The sequence below is a fragment of the Gopherus flavomarginatus genome, chromosome 3 (genome assembly GCF_025201925.1).
Source record: "Gopherus flavomarginatus isolate rGopFla2 chromosome 3, rGopFla2.mat.asm, whole genome shotgun sequence".
Taxonomy (NCBI): Eukaryota; Metazoa; Chordata; order Testudines; family Testudinidae; genus Gopherus; species Gopherus flavomarginatus.
In genome coordinates, this window is record NC_066619.1 from 86,269,062 (window position 1) to 86,285,045 (window position 15,984).

Genomic DNA, 15,984 nt, shown 5'->3' on the forward strand with positions numbered 1-15,984 from the left:
AACAATCATTCATTTTCTGATATAGCTGTAGAACTAATCTGAAAAGTTTTAAAAATAAATCACTTTAAAAATGTATAGTGTGTACCTTCTAAAAATGAAACTTACATCTATCTCTGAGTTGTGAAGAATATGTATTAAGGTAATAACAACCAAGAAAAATGCACTTTTATGTAGAAATCCATGATTAAATTGAGTCTTCCTGATTAGTGATTTAAATCAAATCCACCTTGTGCCAATGAAAATGCACCTTCTTTTAAGAAAACAACTGAAGCACAAACTGAAAGGCTGATTAAATAAGTTGAGGCTTTCCACTTGCTGATTTATATCACTGATTTAAATCAATTCACTCCGCCTAAAAAGTTCCAACAGAAACCTTTCCTACTGAGCACAGAGCAAGAGCTGAAAATTTATCCTAGCTTATCGTTTTCCAGGGCTTGTCTCAAAAATATAACTGATCCTAGAGACTTGAGAGTTTGACTGACTTCCTCTACAATTCTCTTTGGATTGCACAAAGGCCTAAGTGTCCTACAAGCAGACACTGAAGGTAACTGCACCAATAGTTTGAAATGGGTACTCAAAAACAGTGCTACTGAAATAGAAAAGTAAAGAGTAAGTGTGGACATAGTACAAGACTTAAATCAAAACACTGGTTAATTTGTGCACACTGTGCTGTGGGCACTTAGTTCAATGTTATCCCACTGGTTCTGTTATGAGTAGTTTAATTCTCTAGTGTAGACAACAGACTATATAACCAGTCACTGCCACATACAGAACAATTTGAAAGGAAAAAAAAGCTGGATGCCAGCACAAAAAAGGAAATGAGGCCCAAGAGGGTGGTAGTGGGAGAAAAATTAAAATGGATAAGGATGAAAGAAAAGACAAAACAGATTCAAAGACAATGAGGGAAAAAGTGAGCGACTTCATTTCAGCACGAGAATGACAGCCTCCCCACCCTCTCATGTCCAAGACAGACATATAAAACGTATCCATTAATTTTCAGGAACCCACCCCAGATGTCCAGGGGGGCAGACGGGCGTAAATGAAACCAAAAACAAATGAAATTCCTGCACAGGATGTATCCCAAAAAGTGTTAGTTGTTCTAATATTACTTTAAAAGATCATGGACAGTAAAGCAAACCATTAACAGTTAGGTAAAATGAACATTTAATAATTTCCTGTTTGCTTTGCCGCCCTCATAAGTAACACCACAGACACATTCAAGATTTGGCTAAGGCATTGGCCAATTTGCCATCTGCTGTCCCTTCGGAGAATGTCTTGCTCCCAGATTAAACCAAGGATTAAATTGGAACAGAATGATTCAAAGAAAGTGGATTTGAGGTTAAATATAAAAAAACCCTCAATGGAACAACCCACTGTTGAAGAGTCAGCTATAAGAGAAATAAAGAGCAGACAACTGTCAAACAAAGCTGGGATCAAGCTTAAAAGTCAACTTTAAACAAAGAAGTGTATTGGTATCAACCAGTATAAATATTTATATAATGTATGTACATATACATTAAGTTTCAAAAGAAATTCACTCAAGCTTCTAGTCTGTTTCAATTTGACAATCACAAGGACCTCTTGAAACACTCATCTGCATAATGACCTTTCATAATCATATATCTGATCCAAAGAACATGAACTTCTTTTTTTGTAAATTATTGCAGAATAATTATTCAAGCATTTTGGCAACTAGAACACTAAAGACATGTATACAAGGGCACTTTTAATTGGCGTTTTAATGGTGGTGCAGCCCCTTTATAGCAATTACACATAGCAGTTTACCACATCAAAGTTATATACAAATATCTATCCATACAACCCTGAAATGCAGGCAAGCAGTTTCCTATATGTAAAATGGGATCAATGCAAGTCATTTAAGAATTCTCTCTCAAAGGTTACAAACCCAGAGACATAATGGGGATTAGAACTCTGGAATTCTTGGAGCTCCAGTCCTGTGTTATTTTGTCTTTACACCATGCTATTGTTATATTCCTACAATTTTAAGGCAGACATTGCTGCCACCACTTGCACATCTCTCATTATTATGCTAGATCACTTGCTCCTTATCTGCATCAATATCACTCTTTTCAGGAAAGAGCTAACTGAAATACTTATCAGATCCACAGTGTTTTGTTCTACAACCTAGGTGGTTATTAAGGGATCTAGTTTCTCATAGAATCATATAGGCACAGGGCTGGAAGGGACCTCAACAAGCCACCAAGTGCAGTTCCACTGCACTGAAGCAGGACCAAGTAAAACTAGACCATGCTTGACTTGTGCTTGTCCAACCTGTTTTTAAAACCCTCCAGTGATGGGGATTCCACAACCCACCTTGGAAAACTATTCCAGAAATTACCTACCTTTATAGCTAGAAAAAAATCTTCCTAATGTTTCATATAAATCTCCTTTGCTGCAGATTAGGGCTGTTCCTTTTTGTCCTAACTTCAGTGGACATGGAAAACATTTGATCACCAACCCCTTTATAACAGTACTTAACATAGTAAGGCTGTTATCTGGTTTCCCTTCAGTCTGCCTTTCTCAAAACTAAACATGCCCGTTTTGTTTTGTTTTTAACCTCTCTTTATATGTCAGGTTTTCTAAATCTTTCATCTTTTTTGTTGCTCTCCTCTGTACTCTCTCTCCAATTTGTCCACATCTTTCCTGAAGTGTGGTGCCCAAAACTGGACAGTTCTTCAGCTAAGGTCCCACCAGTGCCAAGTGGCACAGGACAGTTACCTCTCATGTTTTACATTTGACACTCCTGTTAAAACACCCCAGAATATTAGCCTCTTTTGCAAATGCATCAAACTGTCTACTCATATTCAGTTTGTGATCCACAACCCACACATCCTTTTTAGTATTACTGCCACCTAGCCAGCTATTCCCCATTTTGTAGTAGCACATTTGATTTTTCCTTCTTAAGTGAAGGCAAGTTCACTGGTCTTTATTAAGTTTCATCTTATTTAATTCAGACCAGTTCACTTATTTGTCAAGGCCCTTTTTAATTCTGTCCTGCCCTCTAAAGTGCTTGCAAAGTGCTCCCAGGTGGGAGCCATCTGCAAATTTTATAAGCATACTTTCTACTTCATTATCAGATCATGAATGAAAATACTGACTAGTACTGGACCAGGGCTGATTCCCGTGGGATCCCCTTAGATATGCCCTCCCAGTTTGATAGTGAAACACGGATAACTACTCAGAGTACGGTCTTTAAACTAGCTGGGCACACCCTTATCGTAATTTCATCTAGAGCCTATTTCTTTAGTTTGATTAGAAGAAATGTCATGTGGGACTATGTCAAAAGCCTTAATAAAAATCAAGATACATTACATCCACTGCTTCCCCACATCCATTAGAGCAGTAACCCTATCAAAGAAAGAAATCATCATCTTCAGTATCCTGATGACAATACTTTAAGAAACATCAAATTTGGTCTCAGTTCATTACTTTGTCTCAAGTAGGAGTTAAAAAAAAAGTTTCCCTTCCTGTATCACAGTAACCATTCTACCTCAAATTCTTACATTTAGCTGTGTCAGGCCTACTTGTTACTTAGATAACAGGCCAAGAAGAGACCAAGACTAAGAAAAAAAAATCTCAACGTGTTAAAGAACACTGCACGAACTGCACCTAGCAGGTGTCACTTTCTCCTTAGAGTATTGAGGATACACCTCTACCCCGATATAACACAAATTAGGATACAACGCGATAAAGCAGCGCTTAGCGGGATGAGGGGGCTGCGTGCTCCAGCGGATCAAAGCAAGTTCAATATAACACGGTTTCACCTATAACACAGTAAGATTTTTTGGCTCCCGAGGACAGCGTTGTTTCAGGGTAGAGGTGTATATTAATAATCTTTCAGATCAAATAAAATCCTAAACCATAATCACTCATGTCATTAGTATACCACACACCACTATTCACAGGAGGGAATTTTCTGGTCAGATTTCAAGCTGGCTACTCATGATTTACCTACTTGAAATGAATCCTGTAATTTCAGTTAAAGAAGTTAACTCCTCTTCTCAAGTTTGTGTACTGCTGCCATGTTCAATTTCTATTTATATAGTCTACTCTAACACATGCTTGAATGCTTCTGGAACAAAGGTACTATATAAACATAAGCTATTATTAAGGAGTTACAACTTCTTTTTATACCCTATTAGTATCTGGCTGATCAATTTATAGACCAACTGATAACACATTTATCATTACTGACTGTCAACTAAAATCCTTTTTGCAAGTTTCAAGAGTTCTACAGCTCATTACAAGCAGCACTGAATGGATAATGTTAACCATCTAGAAAATAAGTCATATTGTGTATCAACTCTATAACCCATTCTCCCCCCCCCTTAAAAAAAAAATCAAATAAAGGTAACACTACCAACAAGGAAGAAGTCTCCTTCAGTTTTTAGAGACTAGACAAAGTGATCTTGTTAAGTATTATCAGTAGTGAAAGGGCAGACTTTATTATTATTCAATACATAACTGAACTAAGAGATTTTAAAGACTGTCCAAAGGCAAAGGGGAAGTTATCAGTATTACCTGCAGTCTTGATCCTGTAAAGACTTACATAGTAGTTAAGCACATATGTAAGTTTTTACAGGATCAGTCTCCTGAGAAGAAAAAGAAATGAATAAATGAACATGTAAAGGAACTTTTCCACCAACTTTAACTATATCTTTGCAGAGACTAGAGTAGGGATATGCAACCTGCGGCACGCGAGCTGATTTTCAGTGGCACTCACACTGCCGTGGCCACCGCTCCGAGGGGCTATACATTTTAATTCAATTTTAAATGAAGCTTCTTAAACATTTTTAAAAATTTATTTACTTTACATACAACAGTAGTTCAGTTATATATTATAGACTTATAGAAAGAGACCTTCTAAAAACCTTAAAATGTATTACTGGCACGCGAAACCTTAAATTAGAGTGAATAAATGAAGACTCGGCATACCACTTCTGAAAGGCTGCCGACCACTGGACTAGAGGAACAAACTATCTCCAGCTGAACTTAACTCAGGCATTTTTGCTAGTCTCTAACAGTCTTAACTCACTATTTGATTAATCTTAAGTACTTTAGATAATAGTAGAGTTTTACATGAAAACAACCCCAATTGTGAAAATGTTTTACTTGACATATCTGAATAAAAAGTTTGAAATGTATGAAATACCATGGTTATAGATTACACAATGAACATGCTATTTATGTTCCTGCCAAATTTAAAGAATAGCACAATATTCCTCTCATTGTAATTATAACATTTATCACTGTTGTTGTTCTAAACCCCCGTGATGCAAGGACTTACACATAAGTAACTTTAAGCATGCAAGTAGCCACAATAACTTAGCATGTACTTAAATTTTTGCAGGATCAAGGGACAGAAAAATGAAACCTTGAACTGAAAGACTGTCTCGGTGTTACAGATTCTGAAAATAAGCATACATCTATCTTCAGTTAACAAAAATTAGTTTACTGGATAAACCTGGAATGTAAATGAAATAAAGTTTTTGAACAAAAAGTTAATGTATTGAAGATGGAGAATAGAAAGAAATGAAAACTCTTAACTATTAACCAGTATTACAGTCCATAAATGGTTAAGAAAATTCATATGTAAAACTATTTATTAATTAAATTAAATTCTGAATCCTCCATACAAGTGTTTATTCTCAGAAAAGTGAGAAGCAGTGATAGTGTATGGTTCTTTATTTATTGTGCCTCAAGTTATCACATTTGCTCAGTTTACTAGTAAACAGTTTTCCCCTAGGGTTTGAAAAAAAGTCAAAATGTCCAGGATGAGTAAATATTCTGACCGGAAAAGTCAAGCTGGGGAACCGATTGTTCCTTCCTTCCCTATATTCCTTCCAAGAAGGAGCAGACAAGCCCAAGTGTTGCTATTTTTTGTTGGGTTGGTGTGGGGGGGGGGGGAAGAGAGAGAGCGCAATAACTTCAGAGCTAGACAGTGGAGGATATACATGCACTCAGGAAGACAGTGGTAGCAAAAAAGCCTGTCATAAACAGATAGTAGGAGTTAATAGAACAGAAGTACTTTATATCTCTTTTGCCTGTAAAGAGTTAACAAGTTCTGTAAGCCTGGCTGTCACCTGACCAGAGGACCAATCAGGAGACAGGATACTTTCAAATCTTGAGGGAGGGAAGTTTGTGTGTGTGCTGTTAGTGTTTGGTTGTTGTTTACTCTGGGGGCTCAGAGGGATCAGACGTGCAACCAGGTTTCTCTCCAATCTCTCCGATACAGGCTCTTGTAAGTGCAGAATAGTGAGTACTAGGTAGATAAAGTGAGTTAGGCTTATGGTTGTTTTCTTTATTTGCAAATGCGTATTTGGTTGGAAGGAGTTCAAATTGGTATTTTGCTGAAAATATTTTAATTTGTACTTGTATACTTAGGCTGGGCGGGTATTCCCAGGGTCTATAGCTGAAAGACCCTGTATCTATTCCATTTTTTAAATTTACAAAGATAATTTTTACTGTTTTTCTTTCTTTTAATTAAAGTTTCTTAAGAACCTGATTTTTTTTTTATTCTGGTGTGAGACCCCAGGGGACAGGGTCTGGATCCACCAGGGAATTGGTGGGGAGAAAGGAGGGAAGGGGGAGAGAAAGGTTATTTTCTCTCTGTGTTAGGATTACTTTCTCTCTCAGGGAAAGTCTGGGAGGGGGACAGAGAAGGAGGGGGAAAGGTGAATTTTCCTCTCTGTTTTAAGATTCAAGGAGTTTGAATCACAGTGATCTTCCAGGGTAACCCAGGGAGGGGAAGCCTGGGAGAGGCAATGGTGAGGGAAAGGGTTTACTTTCCTTGTGTTAAGATCCAGAGGGACTGGGTCTTGGGGGTCCCCAGGCAAGGTTTTGGGGAGGCCAGAGTGTAGCAGGCACTGGAATTCCTGGTTAGTGGCAGCGCTACAAGTACTAACCTGGTAATTGAGCTTAGAGGAATTCATGCTGGTACCCCATCTTTTGGACGCTAAGGTTCAGAGTGGGGAATTATACCATGACAGAGCCCAACAAAGATCAATGTGGGGCAAAACTGTTTAGAAGTCTTTTGTGGAAAATTATTTATTGAACTCTGAGGAGAAGGAAAGAAGTGATTTATTTAGGGAGTGAAAATATTGCCATGTCAGTTTAATATTGAAGTATATGCATGGCTTTGGGTGGGCATGGCATCACTAATACACATCAGGGAATTCCTTCAAGGTTTTGGGGTGTGAGAACAACTGAACACAAATGCCACCTGTGATCAGAGGATCTATGCTGTATTAAAGTCTGACTCTGGATGGAGGTGTAAGGCCAGAAGAGACATGGGGTATATCTACACTACTCATGTTACAGTGCTGTGACATGGGCAGTGTAGACATGCTTTATTGCCCGAGGAGAGGTCCCCCGGCAATAAACAAAAACCCAACCCCGAATGAGCGATGGTAGGTTTATCACCAGGAGCCACTGTCTATACTGGCACCTTTCAGTGCTAAAACTTTTGTTGCTTGGGAGGTGTTTTTGAAACAATATAAAGGAGACTGACAGCTACATCTGTTTCAGAAGAAAGAATCCAAGGCAAGGTGAAAAAAGGGTGAGGAGGGGAAAAGACTGGTTGGAAAAAAAAAATGCAGAAATTCAAGTTTTGTGAAGACTGAAAGACAGCCTTAAAGTGACAATCAACTAGAAATCTAGTTATTTTAAAAAATTCAGACGTCGTCTCAGGTATTATGTTCCCCTTCAAGTGTCCCTGCCAGTTTATGTGCGCTTAAAAGAAACAAGTATGCTTCTCTGTCTAGCTGCTGTATCAGACTTGCACAAACACCACAGGAAACTGTGAAACTGACTAACCATAAAACAGTGTCAAATGGGAAGTAAAACAAAAATATAGGTAAGCATGTTCCCATCTTTGTTAGGGTAGATTCTATGTAACCATAAAGAGGTAACCATTCAGAAAGTATATATATATATTTTTTTTAAAGCTGTGACCTTCCGCTTAATCATCTGTAGTAGTAAAGATATTGTGGAGCAAATTCTGTACTTTTTATATGTAGGCAAGTCAATGCCAGATATAACTGAGGGAAAAATTTAACCCTGGAACTGAAGTTAAAAATTCTGTTGACTGATGAGCTAGAATAGAATATAGCTCACCCTTTTGTTGATGTATTGGCCCTGCAGTGCCAACAACCATAAAATATTTTTAGTCACTAATGGCCTGATTTTCAAAGATACTGAACACCTGACATTCACATGGACTTCATACAATTTGCCAGTGCTCGTGAATATTGGAAGTCAGTCCATACAGCAAGCAAATGCATCCCACATTACAAAACAGAGCAGAACTTTCTATTAAGTAGGTATCATTCTTACATTTCTATTGAGGTATCATTCTTACATTCTTCCAGTATGTGAGGTAAAGTTACTGTATAGTTAACTGGGTTACCAGTTTCTTGTGTCAATATATTTGTCTAGCTCAGCAGCTCTCAAACTTCATTGTTTCATTGTCTTCAACTGCTGAGAAGTGAATGGACGGAATATCAAAATCACTTAACACAGTTTAACAGGGAGCTGCTGGAATAACAAGCAGGAAAGCAACATAATGGAGCTAGATAAGCAACCTCTCAATGAACAGGTGGGGAGAGGGGATAGTTCCACAACAATTGCCTATTTCCAGGCTCTGCCCAGGGGTTCTCAAACTAGGGGTCGGGACCCCTCAGGGGGTCGCGAAGTTATTACACGGAGGGGTCATGAGCCTCACTTTGCAGACAGCATTTATATAAGGGTGGGATGTCACACTCAGAGGCTTGCTATGTGAAAGGGGTCACCAGTACAAAAAAGTTTGAGAACCACTGCTATAGCTGAAATTACACAGCTGTTTTATCAAGGCTGGGAACAGAAGAGATCAAAGGTCACGAAATGGGTACCACTCCTGCCACTGCTTCCGAGGAGTAGAACTATAGGTACAGAAAATAACTCGGGCCTGCTGAGGTAATCATGGTTTGTACTTTGGACTGACACCTAAGGCCAACTCTGTGTGGTAAAGAGGATGTGATTCTATGCAGAGAGAAGTGAAGGTGAGATCTGACACCAGGAGAACTTGAAGAGATCAAGAAAGGTCAGAGATGTAGATAGCCCAATAACTGTGACAGCACATTCTTCCCAGATTTAAGTGTAATGATGTCACAAGTCACCATCATGAAATCACTCAATGAACAGAAAAGGCCATTTTATAGAAGACCAAAAAAAAAATGCCATCATCATTCTCTGCCTGGTATTTGGGGGGTGGGGGGGAAGGAACCAGTCCCTTCTCCAATGAGATTACAATCTAAGTGCCTTAGCCCGCACACATCTGCTGTCAAACAGTGCTGCACTGAAGTCGAGGGACTTCTGATAGCAATAAGCACTATACTTGACAGTAAACACTTGCACAGTCAGGCCCTAAACAGTACGCATCATTCAGCAATGATGGATAATACAGGAGTGTTATAGGATAACTTTATTAAAACTTTATTAGAGTTTTGTGAACATCTAAAATAATTTGTCAGTCGTTCTTGACCTTAGTTTCTTGAATAGTAAGCTAAAGTAGTATCTCTAAACATTTCTCACAATGTAACAGTTAGTTGAAAAATACATAATTGAAAACACTGAGATGTCTTGTCTTGCCACCTTCCTTCACAAACCCAAAACATCCATCTACAACTCTATAAAGTCTCAAGCATGCTTCAGGAAATAAATCTCTAGTAGAGCATTGCTGCTCTTTTATAGTTCACTTACAACTCCCCTCATCTTTTCCAAATTTACTCATATTGATGTAAAATGATTCTATAGACATCAATAACCATCTTGCTAAGATCTGCAGATACTGGGGCCTTGTGTTGAAGAATAAGATATTCTAAAACATAAGCTTTTGCCACCATCCGTGTCTGTGATTAATGCATTGTGGCAATTGGACTTACCACTACACTAAAAAAAAAAAAAAAAAAAAAATAGTAAATGGTAGATGGAAGGAAATATGTATGATCTTACTTAGTATGGAATTACACCAGTTTCACATCACACACTGCAGAAGAGGAATATAGAAAGAGTCTCCAGTTAGGAAGACATTTTCAACACTTGTCAATTTCACTTTTAGAAGAGTCAATTACATTCTTAAATTCAGAATTAAACTGGCTTAAAGGATTTGGCTTCCTGTTTTGGTTTAATATGTAACATTCATCCATATGGCAAAAGCGGTCCTACATATTGCAAGTAATTCAAGTAAATGCCTCAGCTGAGACTTTCAAAGTAGTCTAGTGGTTTTAGACACATCTTGTATTAAACTTTAATGGCATATCTGACAAATCCCTAGGATGCTTTAAAAACCTCATTCTTCATCATATGTTGAGGGAGGAGTAGGATATATTTACTCATAAAATGAATTCTGATTCTTCATGGTCTTGTTATGCAACATGCTGATGTCTAGGTAGGTTTCTCTTGAGCTAAAGAATGTGCAGAAACTACTAGCTAGTAACAGAGCAATAAGAAACAGGACTACCACAGAGCCATAACCAGAGATCTTTTAAATCATACATGAAAGCAAGTTGAATGATTGACATTTTTCAAGTACAAGCTATGTGTCTATGCCAACTACTCAAAAGAAAGATATGACTTATTTTCTCATCTTCAACTAAGAAATCTTCTGTAAAAGTCAGGTTTTCACATCCAATATAATAGTTGGTTTAAAACCACCCAAAGTGACATAATGAAAATAATATAAGAACACTTCAAAGAATAAAGATGAATCCTTTACATATGGTATGAAAAAAATTGTGCCGATCATAGTATTTTATTGCTATTTTGATCTGAAAGTTTACTTCCTCTCAGGTATTCTAAAGCACCAACACATTAATACTACAAGGTCAGATAGACACAAAATAAGCCTCCTTATTCGTCATTTTTCAGATAACATCCTTTGGACACATCGACATTAGGATATCTTGGCCATCATCTAAAATTATTACATACAAAATACCTTCCTGCCCATACTATCAAGCAGAGTCAGTTTGGTCTTCCTAATAAGTTTGTGAGTAAAACCAAAAGCACAACTTTAATAGCAAAGATAAGCTGTTCTGTCTTGCTCTTCAAAATCTTAGTCCTATTTGGCAAAACAAGTTGGAATTTAATGAAGTTATCTGTAATGCATTAAAATATTTTACAGCAAGTTTGACAAACATTGCATCAGCAAGATTTCTATCAATCTTATCATGGCAAGAAGGGTTTGGCAGCTATTACTGGGGGGAAGATACCAAATAAGATGAATGATGGAAGGGTACTATTCACACACCTTTATGAACAGCTAAAACAGAAGAGCTGTACGAGTTCAAGTGGATATGAACTAAAATGGCCTATTACCTTAAGAGTTTATTTAATCATTTGTGAAGCTCTGTGCTAAAATGAAGAATCGCACTCTATTATGATTTGCGGTTTGTACCAAGATCCACTGATAAAAGTGTTAATAAAGGGTAAATCAGTTTATAAGTTTCCCACTTTTCACCTCCTCCTGTTAGCCTACCTGTACAATAGGTGTTTTACAAGTTCTTCCCGTTTCAGTCTTGTTTTACAATACTGTTATATTAATGAGTAATTTATATTAAATCTTCATAGAATCATAGAATGTCAGGGTTGGAAAGGATCTCAGGAGGTCATCTAGTCCAACCCCCTGCTCAAAGCAGAATCAATCGCCAGACAGATTTTTGCCCCAGACCCTTCAAGGATTGAACTCACAACCCTAGGTTCAGCAGGCCAATGCTCAAGCCACTGAGCTATCCCTCAATCTTGATGCACATTGTTCTGTTCTATGTTTTTCTATCAATACCATACTTTGTCTTTTAGGCACAATAACCTTGACAGCTTTTTGAATTTTATATTTCATTGTCTCCCAACCCCCCAATATACAAAAAGTGGTCCTCCAATGGCACCCACCTGCTCTATTTGTACTTGAAAAAGAGATTAACATTACATTGGGAGGATTCTCTGGGCAGAATCAGACCAGATCAGACCACTACTGAGAAAGATCAATGACTTTCATTCTGTGCTAGGACTCATCTGTACAACTAAAAAATTCATGTTGTAAAGTGTAAAATGTACAGGGTACACAAAATTACTTATAGGATACCTACAACAATACCAAGCAACCATGAACTGAATTTATTCAACTGCAAGAAAAGTTAGTTGTTAGCTTTCTAGACCAAGATCCAGCTCCAACATAAATGACAGTTTTCATTGATAAATTATATGGGTAAACCTTTTGATTTAACATTCCATTGAAACAGTTACAATAATTCCATGATTCAAGTTAGTTTTACTTCTGCAACAAGACTGCAGCTGCATATCAACAGGACTAAGGAGGAGAGGGGACTTGAACATACATAGTACACCTGCAGGCTTTTCATATAAAAATAAAAGAATTAATAGTTTTGAAGTGTTGTTGATATGTAATGCACAGCAGTCTTCAGAGTATTCATCTACTACTATTAGAACATTTTAATGGCTCCACAGATATTACTAAAGAACCTTGTGAGGTTAAAGGAATAACTGAATATTGCAATACCCCTGTTTTATGAAGTAGAGCAGACCTAGATACACATTCCAAATAATCTTCTAATTTGGACTTCACCTCTACTCAACTGACATTTTGTAATAGAGATACAAATGGTAGAATATTTATACAGCCAGTATAACACATCATATCTAATTCCAACACAAGAAATATAATTCCACTTAACTATCTTTCAAAACCTATACAAATGCAAATATACCAGTCTGTTTCTCTTCTAGAAACTACCAGAAGCTTCCAAAGCAAAGCAGGCCACCCAAAACTACAAAAGCTAAAATGTCACCTTGGAGCACAACTCAGAAATTAATGGAAGTTAGGCCTATCAATAAGTTACTGCAATGATTCCACACAAGTCTGCAGTGTATGTTATCCAAGTCCGTGAAATAATTTTAGTTTCACCTCTGTTAACTTCATTTTAGACAATACACCAGCAGCATTATACCGTAACTTTAAGCTTTGAAAATTAAATGTTTACCACTAAAGTCACAAAACATGTAGCAAGAGGCCTAGGAAGCACTAAAAAGTGACTGTTAAAACTAACCTAGAAAAAAATTCAGCTCTACTCCAGGTCACTATAGAATGGGGAAAATATGCACAAGAAACTGCCATCAAACAACATTATTTTGGCATCTAGTTTAGAAATTCATCATCATTTATCCACTGATTTGAGGACATTCTTCTGGAAGCCAGAAGGGGGTGCTGTGCATAACTGAGGCCTGAGGGTGTGGGACTGAATGTTAGCCCAGTGCTAGGACTCCATGCAGAGTCCAGGAGCAAGTAAGAAGGAAACATGCTTTCTTGTTGCAGTTCAACAAAGCACACTGAAGTTCACAATTCTTTTTGGATTTCTGGCATATCCAGCATCATGTTTCTTTTATAAAGGAAACATCCTTCAGCCAAGATGTGGTTATCACAAGGGCAAATAGATTTGTACAACAAACCTGGCATTGCAAAGGAGGATTCAGCAAGCCTCCATTCCAGTTCTGGATCCTATGGTATGAAAGCTCCTCAAGATATTGATACTATATTGGAGACGGTACAGCCAAAAATTCCAAAAGCCTACATTATGATTTTTATCCACCCAACACTCATTCTGACCTAAGTGATCCAGTTCTTTTTTAAGTGACTATATTGGGTTGATCTCTTTATAATGAGCCACATTCTAAAGAAAAAGAAAGAAACTGCTCTAGAGCATTCTGCAAGTGCAACACAGTATTTCATCTCTGCCAACATTTTGGTGCATCAGTTTTTCCCCCACCCCCACCACCTCCCTAAAGAGAAAAAGACACGCACATTCCAATCAAGCCTCTCTCAGCAGGGCTCACCCCATTCACCTCAACCCCCTCCGCCCCAGACCTTGCCAGGCTCCCTCTGATTTTAGGTTTCATTTTGTTGTAAACAGCAAAGCGAAAGGAGAAAGCTTCCAAAGCAAGGATCCTTACCCTTGAAATCCCGCCATGCGCGCAAGGAGGGTGAATTGCTTTTCCTCCTTTTGGAGGGGGAGGGGTGGGGAAGGAGATTAGGGATGGGGGGAGAGACAGAAATGCACGTACGGATGAAACATTAAGAAACGGAGAGAGACAGAGGAGGAGAGCCTGGTGGAAGAGCAGGGCGAGCGTCAGCCATGTTGTGTGTGTGTTGGTCCAGTATTTACAAACCTGCAGCTGCAGCAGCGCTTGGAGTCTGGGAGAGAGGGGAAGGAAGGGAGGGAGGGGGAAGGACGAAGGGGCGGGAGGGAGAGAGGTACCGAGAGCGGGAGGAGGGGAGCGCGGCGGCAGCAGCAGACAAAGGAAGCCAGCAGAGCCCGAGCCAGGCGCGCTCACACACACGCGCACACGGAGCGTCTCAGATAGCTGCAGCGCCGTGTATCGCTCCGGAGCGGGGAGCCGGGCGCAGTCCCACCGCAACAGCTGCGCCCCCAACCCCCGCGTATCCCAGTCGGGCACCAGTGCGACGCACCCCCTCGCCCAGCCACATGGGGGGGACAGGAGAGACACACGCTGCAGCACAACTGGGAGCGGGGCTTGACTCTGGGGCTTTGCCAGCGAGGGGGCCCTTCCCCCCGTGCGGGGCCCCCTGCTTGCAGCCCAGTCGCGAGGGAGGAGGGTGCAGCCCGGGGGGCGGTATTGGGGACCAGAGCGAGGACCCCTTCCCCGGATCCCGAGGGGGCGGGGCAGGGGCGGTCACACAGGGGCCTTTTCCTGCACACCCCAGGCTGAGTCGCAACAGCGACGGCCGGGAGGGGGCCCAGGGGCGGGGCCAGCTGCGAGTGAATAACTAATGGCAGCCCCGGGGGAGGGGGAGGCTAGGAGCGGCGGCGGCTCCGGCTCCCCCCACAGCGACTCCCTCCGGCTCGGCCTGGTACTGGGCCAGGCCAAGCGCGGCGTGACAGACTCGCTCTCGCTCTCACCTGCTGGCCGGAAGGGGCCCGGGGGTGCCAGAGCGGCAGCTGCCGGAGCCCCCCTGCCTCGCCAGGCCGCTCAGCTCCGCCGCGGAGACAGCTGCGCCCCTTCTCTAGTGTTTCCCCCTCCTCTGCCGCCGCTGCCTGCTGCTCTCCTCTGCCACATTTGGAGCCGCCGCTCCCCGCCTTGCCTTTGCTGCCAGGATAGAGGCCTCCTCACCTTCCTGCCAAATAGTGAGCCACCCGCATCCAGCCGTTCAAAATACAGCCCCGCCCTCCTCCACCTCCCCAGCGCGCAGGCGCACTCAGCTTGCCTAACTGCGACAGGAGCGCAGGAAGCTCCTCTCCCCATCTCTCCATGCTCGTTTGCTGCCTGAGCTGGGCAGCAGTGCGCCTGCGCGGATTGAGCCTGCCTCCTACCGCGGTGGTTGTGGCCAGCTCTCCCTAGACAAGCGAACTGCTCTGCTCTGCCGGCTAGAGACGGGACCGCGGGGCGGGCAAGCGCCACGTGCCCCCACCGCGTACCGACTGCTGGGTTTCCTCGGTGTTACCCGGCCCTGCCTGTACCTAGCGGTCTTGGCATCTAGTCTGATGCCCCCATCTTTGACGGCAATGGGAACTTCGCCGCTGAGCCAACGCAGGAGGGATGCTAAAGCTTCCTCATGCATCCCATTGCTTAACGGCGGTGATGCTAATTCTCTGCAGAACTGTATGAAACGTTGGGGGGAATCCGAAACGTCCACCAGTGTGTAGGGGCACTTCACCTATAGGGCTAGATCTTGTTCCTGACAAATGAAGAGCAGAATCTCTAGTAATTTCAGTGGAACTAAGCCAGAAACTATATATCTATATATAGATTATATGTATATAAATGGAAAACTCAGTTGTACAATTAGAGAAATACAACCCTACTATAAAAAAGCAAGATTTCCTCCCATTTTCCTTCCTTAACAGGGCAATGTTTCAGCATCCCTGTTCATCTCTAGGACACAGAGTGAAGATT

General features: G+C 40.8%; 1 protein-coding gene across 5 annotated transcripts in view; it reads right to left on the bottom strand.

Annotated features, from left to right (window-relative positions):
- Window positions 1-15,254, bottom strand: part of SPIN1 (spindlin 1) — a 106,258-nt gene extending 91,004 nt beyond the window's left edge. The window contains exon 1 of one of the 5 annotated variants that reach the window (XM_050945960.1): window positions 14,991-15,254. The gene's annotated coding sequence lies outside the window, so the exon portion shown is untranslated. The other 4 variants (XM_050945963.1, XM_050945961.1, XM_050945959.1 and 1 more) reach the window with 4 other exon arrangements.
- Window positions 15,255-15,984: the final 730 nt, after the last annotated feature.